Source organism: Colossoma macropomum, unplaced genomic scaffold (genome assembly GCF_904425465.1).
Source record: "Colossoma macropomum unplaced genomic scaffold, Colossoma_macropomum, whole genome shotgun sequence".
NCBI classification, from domain to species: domain Eukaryota; kingdom Metazoa; phylum Chordata; class Actinopteri; order Characiformes; family Serrasalmidae; genus Colossoma; species Colossoma macropomum.
In genome coordinates this window covers 14696993-14722569 of record NW_023494810.1, presented here as the reverse complement: position 1 = coordinate 14722569, position 25577 = coordinate 14696993, and the positions used below count along the sequence as shown (strand labels likewise).

The 25577-nt window shown below is 40.2% G+C and overlaps 1 protein-coding gene across 2 annotated transcripts in view; it reads right to left on the bottom strand.

The window, feature by feature from the left end:
• The window catches only part of LOC118799872 (nck-associated protein 5-like), a 128022-nt gene that overhangs the window by 91482 nt on the left and 10963 nt on the right, over nt 1–25577 (bottom strand). Inside the window, exon 2 of one of the 2 annotated variants that reach the window (XM_036559951.1) lies at nt 17560–17782. The gene's annotated coding sequence lies outside the window, so the exon portion shown is untranslated. Of the gene's footprint in view, nt 1–4385; nt 4739–17559; nt 17783–25577 lie in introns of those variants that run through there. The other variant, XM_036559952.1, reaches the window with a different exon arrangement.

Below are 25577 nucleotides of genomic sequence, written 5' to 3'. Positions count from 1 at the left end.
AATGTGCTATATGGCCAAAAGTATCTTAAGTATTGACTTCAGGTGTTTCAGCTACTCCCACTGCTAACAGGTGTACAAAATCAAGCACATAGCCTTGCAATCTCGATAGACACCCTGGCAGTAGAATGAGTTGCACTGAAGAGCTCAGAGCTTTAAACATGGCACTGTCATAGGATGCCACCTCTGCCACAAGTCAGTTTGTGAAATTTCTGTCCTGCTAGATCTGCCCCAAACAACTGTAAGTGCTATTACTGTGAAATGGAAGCATCTAGGAGTCACAACAGCTTAGCCACAAAGTAGTAGACCACACAAACTCACAGAGTGGGGATGCCGAGTGCTGAAGCAAATGGCGTGTAAAAAAATCTGTTGAATCACTCACTACAGAGCTCCAAACTGCCTCTGGAAGCAACATCAGCACAAAAACTATGTTTTGGGAGCTTCATGAAATGAGTTTCCATGGCGGAGCAGCTGCACACAAGCCTAAGATCACTAGGTGCAATGCCAAGTGTCGGCTGGAGTGGTGTAAAGCACGCCGCCACAGGACTCTGGAACAGTGGAAATGTGTTCTCTGGAGTGATGAATCATGCTTCACTATCTTTCAGTCTGATGGATGAATGTGGGTTTAGTAGATGTCAGGAGAACACTACCTACCAGAATGCACAGTGCCAACAGTAAAGTTTGGTGGAGGGGGGATAATGGGCTGGGGCTGTTTTTCAGGATTTGGGCATCTTAGTTTCAGTGAAGGGTGATGTTAATGCTACAGCACACAAAGACATTTTACGCAATTATATGCTTCCAGCTTTGTGTCAGCAGTTTGGGGAAGACCCTTTCCTGCTCCAGCATGACTGAGCCCCTGTAAACAAAGCAAGCTCCATAAAGACAAAGTTTGGTGTGGAGGAACTACAGTGGCCTGCACATAGCCCTGACCCCTCAACCCCACTGAACACCTTTGGGATGAACTGGAACGTCGATTGTGAGTTTCTGACCTCACAAATGCTCTTTTGACTGAATGAGGACAAATTTCCACACACTCTAAAATCTTTCGTAAAGCTTCCCGGAGCAGCTTAGACCTTTTTTCTCAAAGGTCTGGCATTTAAAGTTACGTAGATAAGAAGCAGAAAATGCTAAACCAACTTCTAAGACTGAACTTTAGAGGTGTGTCTGCAGATTTCTTTGAGAAACTGAAAGTGAGTCTCCTGAAAAGAATGGAAGCTGTAATAAAGGTAAAGAGTGACACACTGAACACTCAAACATCTGATAGTAGATTTAGTTGTTGATGACTGTGTAATCTTCTGCTAAATATGTGTTTTCTCCTTGTTTTCCTGATGCTGAAAAATGAATAACTTGAACTTCCTGGCTGTTTAACTGGCTCTAATTATTTTTATTCAGCACTTTACACACTGCACTCCACTAAATTCAGTTAAACAGGACTAATTACGCTGTGTAATGAAACATGAAGATGATACTCACAATTTGCCTAGAAAGGCGTTCTGTTGACCACAGTACCAATATTTATCTTCATAACAATAAAATATCATCATACTACCCACCTCTAGCTGTTGCCCAACTAGATTCATGTCAATTCCTTGTAAACTCTAAATCACTGAGGATGTTCTAGCAAGAACTTTGCCTTAAGTCATATGAACGTATCTCCACACGTATCATGTCTGGAATGTTTTAGGACTTGAGTAAGCTCAAATGACGCTAATCAAAGACACAGTCATGATGAACTGACAGCCTCTCCCACCACACCCTCACCACACAGAGCACATTCCACAACTCCCTACCACCTGCTCTCAATGCCCCACTGTGAGTGAGCTCTGCGCTCCATCAACAGATGCACTACTGTTCCCAAAGTGCGTGAGTTTCATGAGCTGACCCTGGATCAGGCAAAAATATCAGAATGAACCTCGTCACAATTATCAACAACAGAAAAACGTGTTTAAACGAACAACTTCTGCCAATGTTCGCATTGCAGGTGAGCTGTAAGAGGGTGTAAGAGCTCTGTGTGAAACTAAAAGATTTCATGAAATACCATTCGAACAGGTTTAGTTTTGAGTATGTGAGTAATGCCAGTTTGCTCAAGGACGTCTGTAATGATTATGACAGATTTGCACAGGATATGAGGTATAAATGACAGAGATGGGAGCGGCTACTCGATTTACACATTGCCTTTAGTCCAGAAACAAGCAAAAAACATTTAACTTGGCTGCTATTCTGTTTATTCCATTTCTTGCGCAAATACAATACACTGCACAATTGCACAGATTGCACAACTGTACGAATGCACACCTGTGTACATTTCAGCGCATCACTTTCTTTTTGATAGGACGGTATATTATTTTACAATGCATATGTAAATATGTAAAATGTGTATGATGCATTTATATACCTCTTAAAGACGCTTGAACCTGATATTGCACAGAATTGCAGAGTATTTTCATTTGCACTCATATTGTGTACTGTATATACACTCTCTTTTTATACCTCTTAGAATTTGTCACAGCTACAAATGCACACAGACTGTACAGTATTTTCTTGATTTATATATATTTTTCCTGCTCTTATTTTTTGTGCTTTCTTTTACATAGTGCTTAGTATTTATATAGTGTTTGTTCGGTAATGTAGTGCAGGAGGTGGTGAAGAGTAAGAATTTCATTGTTCTTATTTCAATTTCAATTTCATACTAGCAATATCATTAGTTTGGGGGATTCACCACAAATGGTCAGATTCATCTGCTTGTGGGGGTCTGAAACACAACCGATGATACAAAATGTTCTTCCACATTTTGTTTGCAATTACATATTTCCACTAGAGATCCATATCCCCAAATACTACATAGTGTTGCTTTAAGTAGAGCTGAGCAATACCACAATATTTATCTTTTATTGTGATGTAATTTATTACAATAATCATGCTTTTCTGGACATACTGTGGATATTGTTAGTACTTAAAAAGCTTTCCAACTGCGTGCTTCAGTAAAAAGAGAGCATAATTAATCCTGTTATATCCTGCCATAATTAATTTATAGTTTTTGATGGTATATTTTTAACATGGCACTACTTTGTTTGTACCAACTTATCAAATGTTATAAAAAATATATAAATTGTGAAAGTTCTTTGAAGATTCATGATATTACATTGTATGTCCACCTCTAGGCTTAAGACTACAAGCTTGACTAGAAGCTGGTCGATAAAACAAACACATAATATCGGAAATAGGAAATTTTCAGAATGAAATTTACAATACATGATATTTATTTTTTCAGACATCTGATCAGTGCTTCATTATAAAATACTATCAAAAACTGTGAACACAATGATTTTTATTCAATATTTGGCACTAAATCCAGTTAAACGGGACTAATTTTGCTTTCTTTATAATGAAACATGCAGTTGGTCAGTGTCTACAAGAACTGACGATATACACCAGAAAAACATATTGAATTGAATTGTGACATAATTTTTCATGATACATATTGTCATATTGTCCAGACGTCCACCTCTAAAAGCTCCCTCACAGAAAGTTATTACATGAAATGGTTGTGAAAACACTGCCTGATGTCTGAGACACTGTTTAATGAACATTTTAGCCTTAAAATCCATTCATGATGGAGAGATACATAATATGCAGGATGCTGTGAGGCAAAATAGTGCCCAAGGAAAATGTATTATTTCAGATTCTCCACTATTTTCCCATCATCAACATTCCATATAAAACTCAGAAGACACGTATAAGTTCATTGGTGGTTTTCGATAGTAAACAAAATGTCTATATTTGTGTTGTAGTCATGGTGACCCCTGGTTCCTATCACCACCACTGTTAAGACATCTGAACCATTTCATACCACTCTAAATGACTGTCTGCATATTCAAACAACCGAATTCTGCAGAAATTTTAAACAGCTGGTGGGATTCCCCTTTAAAATTCAATCACTGGTTACTGTAGCAGCCAAACCCAGCAGTAAAAACTCTACAATACAGCGATCTTATGCCAGGTTTACAGTTACCTGTTCTGACACGAACACTAAAACACAATTCATTCTTCTCTAGTGTAGTAATATGATCAGCACAGCGTTGATAATGGCACTTGCAGTGTTATGAGGCACAGACACGCGCCCACACTGACACACTTACAAACTACAGCCAAAACAAAACCCACACAATATTAACAGAGAACACCAGCGTTAAACACATTAGATGCACATTTTGCAATGATCTTTACAATCAGGCCTGTGCATTCAAAAATAAACAGCACATGTACTCCCATTACACACAGCTAATGCATTTTTAATAAATAAACATGCATATACAATGTATAATAAGGCACACAGCATGATTCATTATCATCTTAGAAGCTTTAACCATCATAATACAGCATCCTACCTCGTCACAGCCTGCTTTTACAGCCGCAAAATCAGTCACCAGACCAAAAACATCCTCCAAAAATGCCCATTCGTCTTCCTATCTGCTTCCAGCATCTTAAAATCTCAGAAACTCCATCCTGAGCTGCAGATAAAATAGGGCCGGCGTACGAGGGAAACCACAAAGCAGAGCCGGAGCGCGCTGCAGCAGCGTACGAGGCTCTAACTGTACGTTTGTGTGCACTGATGGCGTCCAACTGTACGAGACCGGATTAGAATCCAAAGCAGCCCGTGCAGCAGCAGCGCAGAGGGACTGAAAGCGGCCGTGTGACTGCAGCGGCTGCAGCGTCTGCCATTGTTCCGGAGGCAAGTGAGTAACCAGAGAGAGAGTGAGTGAGCGAGAGAGTGAGTGAGTGAGTGAGTGAGTGAGTAAGAGAGTGAAAAAGCGGAATGGGGGTCAGGCTCTCTTGTCTTCACAGCCGGCCCGTTCCAGCAGCTGTGGACGAGCCCCCTCTGGCTCCTCCTCTTATCCCCCAACTGCTCCTCTTCCTCCCTTTCACTGCTGCTGCTTAGAATTAACTCTTCCACTGCTGAACAGAGCAAAAAGTGTTCCATACAAACACATTCCATATAAACTCAGAGGATACATGTAGGTTCACTGGTGGTTTTGGATGGAGAATAAAATACTACTGTGAACTATGAATTTAAAGTTTATTTAAATATCATAAACTTAAATTTAAATATCATAAAGAATATCTAACCAGCTAAAGCAGATATGGCCAGCAGCTTGAGATAATGTTCACATCAACCTTCAGAATGGAGGAAAAAATATGATGTCAGTGATTCTGACCGTGTCTTGATAGTTGGTGCAAGATGGGATAGTTTAAGTATTTCTTTAACTGCTCATCTCTGAGATTTTCACACACGGTATCTCTAGAGTTACTCAGAATGGAGCAATAAAATAAAAACATCCAGTGAGCGGCAGTTCTGCGGACGGAAATGCTTTGTTGATGAGAGAGGTCAGTGGAGAACGGACAGAAAGAGCAGACAGAACGCTACACTAACTCAGATAACCACTCTTTACAACTGTGGTGAGCAGAAAAGCATCAGAACAGCAGAATGAACAACATGTTTAACCTTGAGGCGGATGGGCTACAACAGCAGAAGACTACGTCGGGTTCCACTTCTGTCAGCCAAGAACAGTTGAGGCTGCAGTGGGCACAGGCTCACCAAAACTGAAGAGTTGAAGACTGAAAATCGTGGCCTGGTCTGATGAATCTCGATTTCTGCTGAGGCCAAAGATCAGGGTCAGAATTTGGCGCCAACAGCATGAATCCATGGACCCAACCTGCCTTGTGTCAGCAGTCCAGGCTGGTGGAGGTGGTGCAATCGGATGGGGAATGTTTTCTTGGCCTGTTAATACCAATCAGTCAATCGCTTGAATGCCACAGCCTGTTTGAGTAGTGTTGCTGACCATGTGTATCCCTTCATGGCCACAGTTTACTATCTTCTAATGACTACTTTCAGCATGATAATGCACCAGGTCATAAAGCAAAAGTCATCTCAAATTCTTGGCATGACATGACAGTGAGCTCAGGGTTCTTCAGTGGCTTTCCCAGCTACTGGATTTAAATTCAGTAAAATACCTTTGTGATGTGGTAGAACGAGAGATTCACATCAAGAAAGTCCTGAAAAATCTGCAGGAAATTTCATGATGCAATCATGTCAATATGACTTAGCAGCACAACCAGTGGAGCGATGCATAGGAGTGCTGGACCAGGTAGCTTAACGTTTGCAATAATTATATTTCATTTTTGCTAATTTTATTTTGTGTCTAGGTGAAATGGTGTGTCAGTACTTCATAAACATTTTCAGCACATTTTCACAATACCGTGATAATATTAATAACCTTGACTATTTGTTTTTAATGTATCACTACTGGTTCTTTTGTCTGTTCCAACTTATTAAACCTCAGAAAAAATGAAATATTGTGATACACACTGTTTATTGAGAAATGTCTGGATAGTAAAGGTGGGCCATTCTGCTCAGCTCTATTATCCAGACACCAAAACACCGCTGGCTCTAACACTGAACAAATATGAACAGGAAGTCTATGACACACAAAACAAAGAGGAAAAAGGCCTAAAAACAAAGCGTGAAGACAGACTTGGGGAGATGGATGAGTGCAGGACGGTATGGGGGCGGGAGCGTTAAAGCTAACGTGACAAATTGACATCACAAAGAATCAGACTTTTTTTTCCTCTTTTTTTCTCCATACACACACAGAAATGGGGGCGTATTTCATCAGTAAGAGGATTTCCATTCAGAAAAAAGCAGGCTGGGGAATTAAAATACCCTCCCAGACAGCGATCCCCCCTTTATGAACCAAGAACTGGAGCAATCATAATAGCAAATCAATAATGGAAATCTAACCTCCGCACACGGTGTGAAAGAGAAAGAGAGTTGAGAAAGTGAGCGTGCAGTTCGGGCTGGCCGGACGAGGGTGGAGAAGATTAAGCTCTGCTCATTTGTCCCCGTGCTCTAATTTTGTAAGCCTGCAAAAAAGGGATGCTGTTGTTATTCAGAATGAAAAATATACGCTGTAATCTGGTCACAGGATTTCTTCAGCTGTACTGCGCAGATTACCCCGCGTGCCAGAGGGGACTGAGAGAATTAGGCTACAATTCCCTCTGAGAATTTACACGCCATGACGCACATGAGCTCGCGGAACACTGAAAAACGACCTTTCTGAACGCAGTAAGGATTTAAACTGGACTAAAACTGGGAATATGATCCTGAAAATGTTGTGACTGACACCAGTATTGGTTTTAAAGAGCTAAAAATTCTGATATATCAGAAAATATATGATAAATAACTTATATTTGATAATGCATCAAACTGTATTTGATGGATCGCTGATGGTTGAGGCAGCATCTTGATTTCCTTTTAAATAAATGTTCTGCTACGTTTTGTTGGGTCTGAATGCAGCCTGGGGTTCTAAGCAAAATGGTTCCCCTTTGCATCTTGAAATGGTTCTTCAGACTGATGGAGAATGTGCTACAGATGCTTCTACATAGAACCTTTTTGAAAAGGGTTCTATATGGCAGCAAAAAGGGTCCTTCTATTGTTAAGATACACTCTTCCATATTGAAATTGAGATTAAACGGTTAATCTTTCAGCCTTAAGTTGTACCATGATACACATTTTTGGCCATACTGCTCAATACTATGTCTGAGATCTTATTTTACGAAAGTTTTGAGAAGCTTTTAGCCTAAAATGTGTTTTTAAACTCCAATCATACTGGAGGGACACATGCAGGTAAATTACTCCCCAAAGAAAACGTATTATTTCAGATTTTCCACTATTTTACCATTATCAACATTCTATATAAAACTCAGAAGACATGTGCAGGTTCACTGGTGGTTTTGGATAGTAAATAAAATGTCTATATTTGTGTTGTAGTCATGGCGACCCCTGGTTCCTATCACCACCACTGTAAAGACATCCGAACCATTTCACATCAAACCACTCTGAATTTCTCTGTTTACATCCCTTTGCAGAAATTGTGAAAATTGGTGGAATTCCATGTCAGTTTGAAAAATGTGCACTTTTGAACTGAACTCTATGGTGAACAGAGGACTGCAGCGGATTCACTAACCCGTCAAAGAGAGAAAGATAAACAGACATTTTGGGAAAATGTATGCAGCGGGTAAACAGCTGCTGTTTCGGCCGAGCGCAGGCTGGCTGTTTACACAGGTTGCACTTATGTACATGTGCAACAAATGAACTTCTCAATCATTCTGACCCCTTTTTCCATTTTAAAGGATAAACTCAGACAGAGCACAAGAAGCTTAACCGCTGCAATGGCATCTATATAACAGAGGTCAAAGGCAAATGAAAAGGGGTTAAATCAGCATTATCTGCCACGTTTGATACAAATATCAGCATTCACAGAGCTAAAGCAGCCTGTAATAACAAGACAGACTTTAAACACGCTGATACGTCCCCTGACTGACTAAAATAAACAAATTTCACTGAAGCTCGTAGCCAAAAATGACATCCTGTTCCATTTCCACACGGTGATAATGGCCACATGGTGTATGCACAAGCCTGAGCACATCGGTTTCCACAATTGAACTTCACAAACGATCTGAGAACACATTTGATAAAAAACATTTGAAAGAACACAAATGGGAAAAGAAGAAAAACAGTGTTCTGCTGAATCAATAGGAGCATCGCACATCACAGGGAAGAAAAACACACTTGTTTCCACGTTTAAACATTTGCACAGCAACATCCTCACCATCATCATCACCATCATCATCATCCTCAGCTGCTTCTTTATGATAAAACACAGCGCAGCTCGGTCTGATTATTCATAGATGATATCCACTTGTTTTATATCTTCTAACTGTCTCCTAATATTAGCACGGTGTCATAAGTGACGCATTTGTGTCGTCACATTCTGTGCTATTTCAATTCCGGAAATAATCAAAAGGTTTATTTAGCTTTCACCGTCACCAATTCAGTGAATGCAGTGTTTGATTTTCAAGCCATCATTCAGTAAATGTCAAACCTTTGTGTGGCCAAAAACTGTATATGGGGGGCGCCCATCAGTCTAGCAGTATTAGCATCAAAGTAAACATAAACTTCATTACTGAAAGTAACGAAAGTCAAATGAGTCTTGGAGATTAATCTACACATACACCTCTTCTAAAAAAAAAACATTCATTTGGGTCACTAAAAATGCTTTCAATTATTTACATTACCAATTTTTCGTTCTGAGGTGCCCAGTAGTTGGAGTCTCTACGCTAGCTAGGCGAGAAGTGCTGGTTAGCATTAGCTTAGCTAGCTCTGCTCATCACAGAACATATTCTTTTCTGTCTAACTAAAGCACAGACACGAGCGTAGATGATAATGACTCATATCTGAAGGAGTCAAGTGGAGCAGTGGGACAGAAAGGAGAAATTAAACCTGTTCTGTGGTGTCTGGATCTTACCGTTAGCTTAGCAAGCAGCTACAGACCCAAACAGAGCTGCAGACTACAGTACAGGTCTGATTCTGACTGACTGCTGCTCTGCTAAAACACTATGATAAACACCAACGTCTGAGAGAGTAAAAGTGGAGTAAGTGACAGAAAGCTGAAATTAAACCTGTTCTGTAGTGTTTGGGACTGTAGCGTTTTAGCTAAGCTAACAATAGCTTAGTTAGCAGGCTAAACGTGCCACACAGCACAGGCTCGGTTCCAGCTAACTGAAGCTAAAATGACACACTTAGAGGATATCTGAGAGCGCAGAGTGGACTGACCAGTGTTGGAGTGAAAGCTGAGTGTGTTCTGTGGTAACTGGAGCTTCTAGCTTTTAGTTTTTCTGAGTTTTTTTCTGCGTCTGACTTTTCTCTTCTTTCCATCAACTCTACCTATCGGTAAATGGGTGGAATGTGTTTACTTGGCCATTCAGGCATAGAATAGAAATTTGACACTTCATGATTTTGAAATACCAGTATCATGTATGAATATAGCAGCATACCATATTAACAAATTAAAGGGAAACCCAACAGAAAGTGTTTCATACACACTTAAAAACGATGGTTGTTCAAAAGTTCTTGAGTAAAGACAACGGTTCTATACAGAACCATGACCACTCAAAGAACCTCTTCATGAAACACTACATAGAACTTTTTTGAAAAGGGTTCTATATAGCACTAAAAAGGGTTCTTCTATTGTTACAAGCTTGGCATTGAAACAATAGCCAGCCAGCTGGGCTCCTAAAGCTCGCTACCTTATGCCCCCCAGCGTCCTTCAAAATAAACGTGGACTTGCATTATATCTAGCCAGAGACACATTACTTTAATAGAAATGTATCGCTTCTCACATCGTCATCTTTTTTATCCAACAGCTTTTATGTCAATATCCATATGTCAAAACCCAGCTCTGAGGATGGTAGAAAAAAACCACACACAGTCTGAGAGATCCGCTCACGTTCTGCGGTTTGTGTGTGTTTGTGTTGCCTGTGAGTGGGTACGTGGGTGGATAATGAAACAGGAAGTCCATCTGCCTCCCCCACAACATGGCTCAGCGTGTCGCCCCCATCCCTGGGTCAATCCCGACATGCTTTAGGGGCCAGTTATTCATGCTGGTCATTTCCTGCCCTTACAGCTTATTTAGGACATGATCTGACCAAACCTGCCCTCACCCATAAAACCACAAATAATGTAATGTCCGGTGTGGGGGGCTCACAGAGACCCCTCCCGGTGACAAAATCAAAATCAATGATGGTTTTAGAGAGACCTCAATTAGGGAGACCCCAAACTTGCACTCAACAGCAGCGGAAATACCAGAGAAATGTGAAACACTGGCCTCAGGGCTCTCGCTCCACCTCACTGACACAGCACTGCGGTCAGAGCACAAATCTGACCTCATACAGAGAGAAAACTCCATCAGGACTTTACGTTTGGCTCTGTAGAGCACCAAAAAGGGACGATATCAAGCTTGTAACAACAGCAGAACCCTTTTTGGTGCTACATAGAACTATTTACAACACATTCTCCATCAATCTGAAAAACAATTTCACCATGCAGAGAACCGTTGAAGCATGCAAAAGGTTCTCTGAGTGCTCATGGTTCCATATAGGACCACTGTCTTTACTAAAGAACCCTTGAAGAACCATCGTTCAGAGTGGTTTGGTGTGAAATGCTCAGTTCTAGAGAAACTTACCAAGTCTGAATTGTTCACAGTGGTGGTGAGAGCTGTTCATTGTTTATTTAACTTGATTGGATGTATACAATAATTCCAGATGGTTGCTAGGCTGTTGCTATGGTATTCCAGCTGGTTGTTAGGACTTTGCTTGGCAGTTAGGTTAGATGATTGCTAAGTCACTGCTATGGTACTGATAGTTGGTTATAAAGTTGTTGCTAAGCAGTCGTTGAGATGTTCAAGGTGGCTGCTATAATGTTTCAAGTGGTGGCTGGGATGTTGCTGGGTGGCTGATGTGTTATCCCAAGTGGTTGCTAAGGCTATGTTGTTGCTATGGCATTTTAAATGGTGGCTATTGATTTGGTAGGAGGTTTGTTGTGGTGTTCCAGGTGGTTGCTGGGGTATTGTTAGGTGGTTGCTATAGTGTTGCTGTGTGGTTACTGTAGTGTTCCAGGTGGTTGCTAGGGTATTGTTCGGTGGTTGCTATGGTGTTGCTGTGTGGTTACTGTGGTGTTGCAGGTGGTTGTGAGAGTACTGTTAGGTGGTAACTATCATGTTTGATAGGGGGTTGCTATGTGGTTGCTATGGTATTTGTGGTGGTTGCTAAATGGTTGCTATAGCATCCTAAATGGTTGCTAGTAGGTCAGCCAAGCCAACTTAATCTGAAAAACCCTTAATACATTCACATATACTTCTAACATGCTGTCATTGAATAGGCTGTATATTCAAGTGTCACGACTTGATACTTAACTGTTACTTGCAACTCGTTCCCACCTCCCGAATCAGCCAAAACTCCAAAGTTTTATTACCAGCATTGTAAAAAAGTAGTACTGATCGTTCTCTTCTTGGGAAACAGTGTAATAAGATAAGCTAAACTGGAAATTAAGGCCAGTAGTGCTCTGACTTGAGAAAAGAGGATTTGTTTTTCAAATGTTTAAAAAAATGCTTATTTTCATTATTAAAAAAACAGTTCACTAAACCACTTTGGCATGCTGCTGATATTATACATAGCCCCCAAAACCCCCCACCCCCACATTCAACACACAAATACAACACTCAAAACCAGACTCAGTGTGTGAGGAGGGGTGGGAGGCGGGGGGACGGGGGAGTCTAAATCTGTGCCTAAGGAGAAAATGTAAATAAATGAAAAAAAGGAGACAGACTCTGGTGGAAGCACAGATCAAAGAGTACAGAATCTGTTGGGGGTGGGCCATCTGGGGGGCTTTGTATGTGTGTTTGTATTTTGTTTTACTCTCCTTGTTAGGACCCAATGTTCCCACAGTGACAGGATATCACAGTAACAGTGAGTTTAACTGTTTATTATGTAAAGGTTAATGTTGTGATTAGCAGTTTTTAGCCACAGGTCAGCAGAACAGCCCCACAAAGGCAGTAATACATGTGCATGTGTTACAATTCTAGGCTTAGTCCCTCTGGGGGGATATTAGCCCTCCGCTACCTATGTGGGAGTGTTAGACACGCTCTATCAGTTCTTTCTCCATCCTTTTCTCTCACTTCATTTACCCAGTTTCTCACTGCACTACAATAAATGAGTCATTTATGTTACTGCTTGACCAATAGATTAAATTCTTAAATTCAGTTCTTAAGGGGGACTCGACTGAGTCATTCAGAGTGGTTTGGTGTGAAATACTCTGTTCTAAAGAAACTTACCGAATCTGAACTGTTCACAGTGGTGGTGATAGGAACCAGACGCCCACCTCTAAAAGCTCCCTCACAGAAAGTTATTATATGAAATGGTTATGAATACACTGCCTTATGTCTGAGACATTGTTTTATGATAGGCCTGTGATTAAGTTTTGTCTTAAAATGTACTTTAATCCATTTATTTTAATCCATTCATGGTGGAAGGATACACACAGAGTGTTGTAAAGCAAAAGTTCACTGGTGGTTTTGGATAGTAAATAAAATGTCTATATTTGTGTTGTAGTCATGGTGACCCCTGGTTCCTATCACCACCACTGTAAAGAAAGCTATATTTTGAAAACTGAATTGCCCTTTAATATGTTATTAATTAGACTTAATAGTCTTCAGTATTTCCCCTTAAATAAAGCAAGACATTTAAAACAAAGATGAGGAAGGTGTTAGTCATTATTAGGCAGAATTCCAGCAATTTCTTGTTGGAATGTTCGAACAGCCCCTCCACCACCCCCCTAGACCATTCACAGCTGCTCCCTGGCATGTGTGCCGGCAAGTGTGAGTGCAGTACTCGTGCACCTGGTGTTAAGACAAAGAGCTCCCCGAAGATACGGACCGCAGGCTCATTTTACACCGTATACTCTAAAAAGGGGGACGTGTTTTGTCTAGACCAAGAGAGCCTAAACATTTTTAAAGAGAGCCAGATCGTACTGTGTCAAAATAGCTGAAGACCAAAATATTATTCAAAAATACATATATCAAAATATGAAGTTTTAAAATATCAGCGCTTAAAATCAGAGCTTTCTGTGAGCTACTGTGTTTTAAAACAGAAGCCACAGGTCGATTAAAATCTGTCTGCAAGCCACATTTGGCCCTGGGGCCGGACTTTGGATGCCACTTTTCTAGACTTTTAACCTCAACATGATAAGGCAGGTTATTACGAGTGAATTCAGTCCTGTTGGGTTACCAGGTAACCTACATTAAGAAAAACAAGGAGAGTCAAATGGCTCAGCAGATGGTTTACAGTGTAAGTGCACCAGTTATAGAATACTGTGGACAGATGCTTATACAGTCACATACAGCACTGCAAAAAAAAAGTCTCTCGTCAAGAGTACTGACCTTAAATCTAATAGATATATATGACAATTCACATATTAAGATTATTTAATTTTTATTATTCATTCTGACATTTTAATTACTTGATTTGATAATTTAAGTCAAATTATCTCACTATATTGGCAGATAAGTTGGTTTGTTTCAAGCATGTTTCTTATAACAAGCAAAACTGTCTGCCAATATAGTGAAATCATTTGACTAAAAACTTGATAACAGGTAGAAAATATAACAGGTAGAAAATATACAGAAATAAGTTAAATAATCTTATAATAAGCCTACAGTGCTCACAATGAGAAATAGTAGACAAATCCACTAGATTTAAGATCATTTCACTTGCCAAGATATCATTTTTTGCTGTGTGTGCAAAAGTCAGAGACACTTCATTTACCTCATCTCCAGAAAAACAATTTATTCATTTTTCAGGAGATACAGTGGGGTCCAAAAGTCTGAGCACTAGTAAAGTGCTTCTATTTTGGATTCCTTTCTAGTTGAACAGAAAGATTTTCATTACAAACTTTATTATCAGCATAACAATTTGAGTGAAAAGCAGAATCTTTGAAATTTTAACATAAATTTTAGAATTTCCTAGTATTTGGTGGTGTGTCCCCCTTTTGGCTTAAAGACAGTGTGCGCTCGAGCTGCATAACCACACAAGTTTGTGCAAAAACCTCTGATCAGCAGATCAAATCCACCTGAGAGGTGTCTCAACACGAGTTTCACTGGAAGAGATCAGACTCAAAACAATCTGACCTTTTAGTACAAACACCTCAACATGATCAATGTCACTAATTTGCTTCAGTTTGAGCAGTGATGTTAAAATTTTAACATTTCTAAAACTTTGTTGTTTATTTCCAAGTTTAAATGAATAAAAATCCCATTTTTTGATATGACTTTTGGACCCCACTGTATGTCTGATGAAAAAGTCAAAGAGAAAATGAGCGAGCTTCCAAAATTGATGGATTAAAAGCTCCGGAGAAAATGAGACTCATAATAACCCCAAAGAGTAGCTCACAGCCGTAAAACTGTGCGAATATCAGGCTGAGCTCAGCCTTGTCAGTATTTTCCAGATAAGCTGAATGTAGTTTTGCTCCAGTTAGTCTGTAAAGCATCTTGTTAGCTGAACTGTATTCTGTTGACTATAGCGTAAAGATGGGCGATATGGGAAAATGTGATATCACGATACTTTATAGTTTTCACAATATATGATAAATCACAATATTTGTTTTTTCTGTCATTTGGTAAGGTGGAACAGATGAAGTAGTGCCACATTTAAAAAATACTATCAAACACACATTGCTGGAGGTGCCGGAGTAGGGTCATTGGGTGGAAGGCAGGAAGCACCCTGTTCAGGTCGTCAGTCCATCACAAAGACACAAACATATACACTCGTACACACATTCACACCTAGGGGCAATTTATGTTCATCTCCAGTTGCCCTGACTGCATGCCTTTGGACTGTGGGAGGAAACCCACGCAGACACGGGGAGAACATGCAAACTCCACACAGAGAAGACCCTGGTCACTCAGTCAGGGAATTGAAACCAGACCCTACTTACTGTGTCCTCTATCAAAACTATGAATCTAATTATTTGCATTTAACATTTCACGCACTGCGCTGCACTAAATCCAATTAAACAGGATTAATTAGGCTCTCTTTGTAATCAAGCATGCAGTCGGTAAGTGTTTTTAAGTACTGACGATATCCATGACATGCTCAGAAAAGCTTATTGTGACATCATTTATTACAATAACGGTAAATACTGACATACTGCCCAGATCTAGATCCTCGTTTCTGAGACATTTTGTTCCGTGATGGACATTTTTGAAGTATGTTTGGTTGTAGTTTGTTTTCTGATTTCAGGAGTGAGAAAATCTAAGTTGGGTCATTTTTTTGGCATTTAGTTCACAAAAAATCGAGAGAATGGCTGGCAAAAGTCCAACATAACACCAACGGTACTGAGCTGATTGCAACACAAAAGGACGATACTTTTTCAGTGGAAGGAGTTGCTGATATTAAAGCACACTGCAGCTGTGATGATCTACTGCAGGGTTTCTCAACCTGTGTTCCACGGACCACGCATTCCTGAACTCTGGGGAGGCAGTAATTCATAGTGGACCAGTAATCTCATTTTAAAGTCATAAAAACTTAAGTGTAAAAAGATTAACTTAAGAATTGAGAAGCGAACGTTTTCAAATTCTAACCAATGTAAGTACCAATAAAACCATCGCACGTCATCAGTTTGAGACAACGCAGCCACAGGTGTGTGATGCAGACAGCTAGCAAGCCAGAGATGGAGAGGTTTCTCAGGGTGCTTTCACATCCACCTTGTTTGGTGTGGACATATCAGACTCTTTCTTTAGTTCGCTCCGTTATGATATTACGTTATGAACTCCACCCATATTCGGGTCGGCAACAGACAGCTGAACCTTGGTCCAGCAAAACCTGTGTGTCTCGGGCCACTTCCAAACAGACCCTGGCTGCTGATGGGAAGCTGTCTATAATCAAACGAGGGAATTCATCAACAAAGCTCGCTTTCCTCTTGTAGCAGCACGTCAGAACTGTACTGTCAGCATAATCTGCGTGTTCTAACGTCTCACTCTTTACAGACACTCATTTGCACTCATTTCTGCACCAAGCCCTGCTGTAAAATAAAACAATAGTGAAGATCTGCGTTTGATTTTAGCTCATGGATCAGAATGTATTTTTGGCCAAGCATCAGTGACGTGAGTGGACCTGTGATTAAGTTAAAATGGATGATCTGATCTTTTTCTGTTTCAGTTTCAGCACTTAAGAAAAGAAACTGAAAACCGTATTTAAAAAGTAGATTTTAGTTTTCCTGTGGGCCGCTATTCTCTGTATTTTTTTAACAGGTGGGCCTTGGGGTAGGAAAGGCTGAGAACCCTTGATCCACTGTACACACAACCCGCAGTGTTCTACTGCTTAAAAGTCAATATTTGTAATAACAGCTCGTTTCGATTGTGCAGACTGTACTGCTCTAAATATGTTCTAGATATACCAGAGCCAAATGAAAAGTGCTAATTATTTTGACCACATTTCTTTAAGGATTCTTTTGTAAAGGCAATGGTTCTATGACCCATGAGTTCCATGATTAAATGGTTCTTTGCATGATGAAATGGTTCTTCAGACTGATAGAGAATGTGTTGTATATGGTTCTACATAGCATCAAAGCTTGTGTGATGTCAAGCTAGTAATTTCTATTGTTACAAGCTTGACAATGTAACAACAGCAGAACCTTTTTGGTGCTACGACACATTCTCTATCAATCTAAAGAACCATTTTACCATACAAAGAACTATTTAAGCAAATATATATAAATAATCTATATAGGACCATTGCCTTTACCAAAGAACCCTTGAAGAAGTGTGTATAGTCTGTATAGTCTTTGTTAGACTGTGCTGTCACCACACTCCCCACAGCGAAATGCAATATGATCTTCAGTTTTTTTTCTTTCTGAGTATTTTTTTGGTGTCTTTATGGTGCTGTGTGATTTGTTCAGAGCTGCAGACTTTTGGCCGTCAGCCACGAAATTAAAACTGCCACCAAAATCTTGCGCATGTCTGTGTGATTTACTGAAAAGCTCTGCTGCGTCGCCCCACGCCGAGACATCAATCAGCCCCAAATGCAGCGTAAAACAAACATGCCCATGGCAGACCGTAAACTCAGAGCAGACCCGCAGGCAGGGCAGTAAACGCGGGTGGAGAGCAGACCAACCTGAACACTCTTACAGGAACTCACGAAGCCCTCAGGCTGCTGAGAGCGGAGCGCCGCGCTGTGTCGGGATGCAGACTGCAGATGTGGACTCCAGAGGCCGATTCCATTCTTTATCTCGAATCTCTGAAGTCAGCGCAGAGAACAGGAGCCTGGAGACTCTCAGCACCGCTGACAGCAACACATCACAAGGGAGATCGCAGAGAAGAGCTCGTTATACAGAATCCTACAAACGGAAAAAGAAAAAACACAGTTAAAGCGGAACTCCCATCAATTTTTTTCAAAATTTCTGCTGAATTAAATGGTTAAGATGCAAAGTCACTTAGAGTGATTACATTATAGTACATCTGTCTCTTTATCTGACATGTTACAGCACATCTGTCTCTTTATCTGACACGTTACAGCACATCTGTCTCCTTATACAACACGTTACAGCACATCTGTGTCCTTGTCTGATATGTTACAGCACATCTGTCTCTTTATCTGACAGGTTACAGCACATCTGGTTCCATATTCCCCATGTTACAGCACATCTGTCTCTTTATCTGACATGTTACAGCACGTCTGTCTCTTTATCTGACACGTTACAGCACATCTGTCTCCTTATACAACATGTTACAGCACATCTGTCTCCTTATACAACATGTTACAGCACATCTGTCTCCTTATCCGACACGTTACAGTACATCTGTCTCCTTATACAACACGTTACAGTACATCTGTCTCCTTATCTGACACGTTACAGCACATCTGTCTCCTTATACAACACGTTACAGTACATCTGTCTCCTTATCTGACACGTTACAGCACATCTGTGTCCTTGTCTGATATGTTACAGCACATCTGTCTCTTTATCTGACAGGTTACAGCACATCTGGTTCCATATCCCTCACGTTACAGCACATCTGTCTCTTTATCTGACACGTTACAGCACATCTGGTTCCTTATCCCCCATGTTATGGCACATCTGTCTCCTTATCTGATGTGTTACAGCACATCTGGTTCCTTATCCCCCATGTTACGGCACATCTGTCTCCTTATCTGATGTTTTACAGCACATCTGTCTCCTTATCCGACACGTTACAGCACATCTGTCTCCTTATCCGACACGTTACAGCACATCTGTCTCCTTATCAGACACGTTGCAGCACATCTGCCTCATTTCCGACACATTACAGCACATCTGGCTCCTTATCAGACACGTTACTGCACATCTGTCTCCTTATCCAACACGTTACAGCACATATAAACTGGAACATTTTGATTAAAAATATAAAAATAAGTTACAAAAACTGCTTTTTAAATGAGGCACAATACATGGCAGCCACTCAGAACAGAGCTCATTTGCATATATCAGTCCTAATTTCAACCTGAAATCAAAATGGACCTTTTTTACCTTGTTAGCTTGTGTCATTGGTCAAATTAAGCACAATCCATCTTGTCATATCATTCAGAAGACAAAATTCTTCTTCCTCTGTAATCTTTGACTTAAGTGTATTGATTTCTGACGCCTCTAAACGGCATCTGATGTTTGGTTCCATCAACTAGTTCCAGCGGAAGGGAAAAATTACACTAACATGCTAACAGGCCAGCCTGCTAACCAGCATTTCGCCTCATCTACGTCTTAAAAAGTAAAGAAAATTTATATTAAAATCAAGCTTTTAACAATTAAAGAATTGTGTTTCAGATACAACAGAAAATACAAATCAAAACCTGGTTATTTTTATTCTTTTGTTTGGCATTTCTGTAAAACAAATGGATTCTGCTGACTCTCAAGGGTCTAAAGAATAAAATCACGCCCCGCCCACAATTGTCTCCTGTCCAAGCAGCCTGTTTTACAAGGAAATACATCACGTTAAGAAAGAAAAATGTGCTCTGATTTCTGACTCATGCTGACTTTAAAGGCACAGCAACTGCTACTTTTGTACACAAAGCCACACAGATGTCATAAGAGCAGCCTCGGGGAAAAAACAAGCGAAAGAAAAATGTGAATACACGGGTAAGTGAATAAGTTCTCATCCTCCCTAACACTCGTCTCCCATTCATCCAGTGTAACTCTATGACTCTCGCCCCTTTCTCTCTCTCAGTGTAAGGTATCTCAGTCAATCTCTCTGACCTACATTCCTGCAGCCACACCAGAGACTTGTGTCAAGTTGTCACCCATCACACCAGACTTTGCCATTTGGCATTTTAATAAATCAATGCGTTTTCTCAGAGCTCATGCACGAGTCCTCGGGCTAAACTATAACACCATATGCTCCACTGACATCAATCACATTTCACAACCGCAAATTCCTTCCTGCGAACACATCTGCCTCATCACACAGCCGGCGGCGGAGGGCCACCCAGGTAACGGCGAGAGGCTCTGTTTCACGTCTGCGGGGCGAATGTCACTGCCATTAGGTATTATAATTATTTTAATGACACACAGAAAGGCTGGTCCTTTCAAATAACGTCAAAGAAGGAAAACAGCCACTTTGATCTGAAAGCTGACACAACATATGATTAGGAATGAGCCTTTTATTGATGCATCGCTGTTCAAACGTTTTCATATACAATCATTTTTGCTATTTTATACACAATAACAACTCCTACAATCCAGATTTACACACTCCAAACTACACAACAAGGTACGTTTTGATGTCCTGTTCAATATTTAAAGTATTTTGGCAGCAACAAGACAGTTTCATGGATAAATAATATCCTGTAATGATCTATTTATAGATTTTTTTGTCAAGTTATCTGCCTCGAGAAGTTCAGGCACTCATTTTAGAACCATCTTAAGCTCTGTTCATCATTCTGTAACATTTCTTCATTTTTTATTCATTTATTTTGTTATGTTTCCACAGAAAATGGTTCTATATGGAGATATGAACACTCAAAGAACCCTTTGCATGATTAAAGGTTTCTTTGCATCACTTCTTTGTTTCTTCAGATTGACGGAGGGTGTGTTTTATACGGTTCTATACAGCACCTTTTTGAAAATGGTTCTATATATATCACCAAAAAGGGTTCTTCTATTATTACGATGTCAAGCGTGTAACAATAGAAACACCCTTTTTGGTGCTATATAGAACCATTTTTATATAGAATCATATAAAACACACTCTCCATGAACCATGAAGAACCATTTAACGATGCAAGGAAACCTTTAGTCATGCAAAGGATTCTTTAAGTGTCCATGGGTTCATATAGACCCATTTTCTTTCCTAAAGAACCCTTGAAGAACTTTTTTAAGTGTGCAGCTTTTATTTATTAACTGATCACTTATCATTTCTAATTATATAAATTGTCTCTTTGCAGCACTTTCGGTTCCCCTGAAGAACCACGTTTAAAAAAAGATAAATGAGTGTGAAGATACTTTGCATAATATATACAGGTTCGGTACCAATTTAGGGGTTCTTTCCAGAGCGTTTACACTATGTTGAGGTTCTTTAAACTTGACACAATTATTGTTGGATGCATGATAAATAAAGTAATAAAGGCAGCCTAACCCTAACCCTAGATCCATTTTACTGACCAACATTGATGGGCACGCTCACCAAATACTCTGGGGGCAGAGCTTAACCAGTTAAACTGTTAAAGTAGTCAAACACAAACACAGTGAATAGATCGCTGGCAAGACATGAGGTCTGATAGAGTTAAACAGTGTCACAAAACAGAACATAATAAAATATAAAAATGCCCAAATATTTTAATAAGCAGTTTGGTAGCACTGTAACAGGCCATAATAAACAACAACTTCAAAATGGTAACTTTAAAAGAAGGGTGCAAGAAGTGAATAATGAATGAAAGTGAGGGAGGAGAAAAGATGACAGGAGAGAGAGAGAGAGAAAGAGAGAGAAAGAGAGAGAGAGAGAGAGAAAGAGAGGGAAAGGGGAATACACAGCTGTGCACATCTGCCAACTATGTGCTGACGCTGTTCCAGCAGCCTTTAATCTAGGACACACACACACAAACACACACACACACACACACACACGCACACACACATTCACACACACACACACACACACACACACACACACATACACGCACACACACACACATTCATGCTTTATGAGTCTGAATAAACTTCTGAACCTTCTGAACAAAATTCAGAATAATAACCTAAAATTTTCAACAACCTAAAATACTGAACAAAAATTTTGAATAATCTAATATTTGGAATAAAATCACTCGGTTTGGTGCTGACGATGGCTGTTGAGCTCAGAGTTTGGGGCTGATGGTTGTTGGGCTCTGGGTTTGGGGCTGATGATGTTTTCGGGGCTCTGGGTTTGGGGCTAATGATGGTTGTTGGGCTCTGGGTTTGGGGCTGATCATGGTTGTTGGGCTCTGGGTTTGGGGCTGATGATGGTTGTTGGGCTCTGGGTTTGGGGCTGATCATGGTTGTTGGGCTCTGGGTTTGGGGCTGATGATGGTTGTTGGGCTCTGGGTTAGGGGCTGATGGTTGTTGGGCTCTCAGTTTGAGCCTGATGATGGTTGTTGAGCTCTGCGTTGGGGCTGATGATGGTTGCTGAGCTCTGGGTTTGAGGTTGATGGTTGTTGGGCTCTGGGTTTGGGGCTGATGATGGTTGTTGGGCTCTGGGTTTGAGGCTAATGATGGTTGTTGGGCTCTGGGTTTGAGGCTGATGATGTTTTTTGGGCTCTTGGTTTGGGGCTGATGGTTGTTGAGCTCTGGGTTTGGGGCTGTTGGTTGTTGGTGAGTTTTCAGTGTGGGGTGGGACTGTGCGATGATAAGCTTCTTATGTGAGAGCTCAGGCTGTGATTAACATGAGTTATCTCTGAGGGATGACCCCTTTTCATTCAGACACAGACCACAGGCAGCACAACAGTAAAATCCACACAAATACAGTCTACAGATCAAGAACTTGTCTCTATTATTGCATGAAAAAGTCCCTTTAGCTGAAAATATCAATAAAATTAATATATTTAATAGAGGTGGGAATCGCTAGGCAACTAACAATACAAGTGGATTTTTGATTCAGAGTATGACGATGATTATAAAACAATTCTCGATGAATCTCTGTCATAACATAGCCCATAGACATATATGCTTTTTAAAATGAACCGATTTAATAAATATACTTAATAACTGAGTAACAACTTGAACATGTGCATTCATGCCTGTTTCTTCATTTTACATGATACGCTAAAGTAACTTGCATGCTTCTTCCGACTGCAACCTGTGCTCTTGTAAATGAGCATAGTCCAAAACCACGTCCACGTATTTCACATATACAAACACTGTGTTTTTTGTCATTATAGTGGACTCGCTCTATAGTGGACGAAGGCTCCAGTGCTCTGGAACGATTCAGAGCAGAACTCTAAGTACGGAACAATGGAGATCTTTGACACACACAAAATTGAGAGCAAGTTTCAGCAAAAATGGCACTTTTGTTTTTTGCTGAAAGAGAAAAAAGCTGAAAATTTTGTCCAAAAAACAAACTAAACAGGTCAGATTAAAATGATGTGTCCATGTCCAACACTTAATAAACAATCTTAACAGCATGAAAATGAGAACAGTGATTAAAAATGCTGTTCGTTTCTGGTCAGCGAAGGCAGTAACACCCAAATATATTTTATTTCCATGACATATATAGTATGTTTTTTGATGAATTTGTGCATAAATATCGGCAAGAAACGGCAGTTCTGAATATATATAGTGGGATATTATATGGAGTTCTGATTGTTTACTTTGGGGGTCTTAGCTGTAACAGTGTGTTAAACTAACCCCTCCGTGTGGAGGGCATACTTTAGCCTGTCTAGCTCTCACTGTGAACTGTTTATCTGCTTCTAAACACTGCTATATTACACACCAAGAGGAGATTAAAATAATATAGGAGTGAATTCTGTACAGCTCAGTAATCACAAACACTCAGGATGGAAAAAAGTTATTGCATAGTATGAAGAACAGTCTTCAGGGTGAATCTCGAGAAACATCTGACTGGCTGCAGATGATGGTGAAATGGGAACACAAGAAGATGAAAAGCACCTGTTACATTTTGTCCAGTGTTAATTTGCTAAGTTATTTCATTAATATTAACTGTTTTTTTATTACTGCCCTATTTCTTTAATGTAAAGAACACGGTTGCATGCTTTTGAGGGGGGAAGGTGGAAGTCCAGCCTTTTTAGAAGCAGAACTGTGTTTCAGCTGCAAAAACACAACAACCTTCTTCCACATTAGCCTTTGCATGTGAGAGACACTCTCAATGGCAATCATTACATCACTGAAAAACTCCCTGAAGGGCGCAGAAGAAAGGAAAGGGATATTTTTGGACCTGAATAAGATGCTGTCCCAGCGTTAACCATTAAACATGACATCATTTCCAGGTACAGCATATATTAACTCTACTTTTGGATTTAGCACAGGATCATTTTCCCCAAAACCCCCCAGTACAGAGAGAGGAGCCTTAGATTCTGACAGAAATTACAGCAAATTAGTAAAGACGGAAATAACTAAATAAAAAAAATGGGTCTTTCCCAACCACACCTGCCAAAACATCCCTAAAACACCAAATATACAAGTTTTAATATTCTCAATGAATATCTAATGTGGTCTTTAATGTTCTTTGAAAGCTTGAACCAGTTCCGTCTTTCTATATTCACACACAAGAGAACAAACATCAACATTCTGTTTGATATAGGGCATTTCACACACTTTCACATTTGTCATGAATACAGGTTTGGTTTGGGAGGGGGGCTCATTATCACTGGTGTTCTTTCACACACAAGAATTCCATCTGAATCATAGATCCACTGTACAATTTCGTACGTCACTTTTCTGTGTGGTGTTGGCACAGCTTCAATCGTTTGCTGCTTTTTATTATTTTCCTTGGATACAAACACTCAAGCAGCATATTCTGTCCACAGCAGTCCTTTCCCACATCACAACACTTGAAAAGGGAAGTGACGCGATAAGTCGAAGCAGTCACGTCACAAAATGAACCAATCATGCAGCCCCACACGCAGTGCCGGGAACGGAGAGCAAAGAACTTCTCCTGAGTGAGTCCAAAATGAATGGGATATTATGGAGCATTTCAGCAAAATCATAGTTTATAAATGCTTAAACATTATTTCCTGAACACTGAATAGCATAAATCATTTTAACACTGCTGTTATATTTTTAAGAGCTTTTAAACTCGAGTTATAGCACTTTAAAACAGCACCTCATGAACGTCTACGACGTCTGTGAGCGCTAACAGCCAATGAGCTGCTTCGCTCGCCAACCAATCAGCACTCAGTAGCAGTAATGCCCGCCTTCTGCTGCCCAAAAACCGTTTGCTGCAGAATAAAGGAAACATATAGGTAAGTTTTCTTAAGTTTTTGACAAAATACATCCTTCTACTGTCTAAAATTAAAGGAAAGTTCTGGTCAAGTGATTAGAAACTATTTTAACGTTTTTAGCCGTTGAGCTCCATTTACTTCCATTCATCAAGGACTCGCTCGCAGACACCCTCTGCTGTTTTGCAGTCCTGTTCTTGATATAATGGGGGAAATAGGAAGTGGCCAGGCTCCTCATAAACCGGCTCTGCGGATAGCTTCCACACACGCAGCGGACCCACCAGAGTTGGCTGGAAGCAAACAGACCACTGATTTCAGCAGAAACGCTCCATGAAGCAAGAGCGGTTGCTGTTTGTGTTGAGTTTTCACGTAATATAAATGTCTGTATTGTCTGTTTATTACTCATATAAACTTTACCATAAAGAGATCAACAATAAAATCTTGACTAGCTGCTGTGACTGTTGCTGGCCTTCTCACTGGATGATGTAGAGCTTTATGAAGAGGAGGAGATGCCTGTATGTTCACCACATTAACCTACTCAAGGGATTCCAGTCAACCTGTGTTGAGGACTTAAAACTAGATTTCTTCAGTTGTTTATTAGTCTAGTTTGTAATTATAGCATAGACACTGCATTTCTTTACTGTTTCTGCATAGAAACTACTAGCATGCCACGCGGCACGCATCAGAAATAGACCCAAAGCATATTTTCGACACGTGTGGCCAGTGTGAAAGGCCTC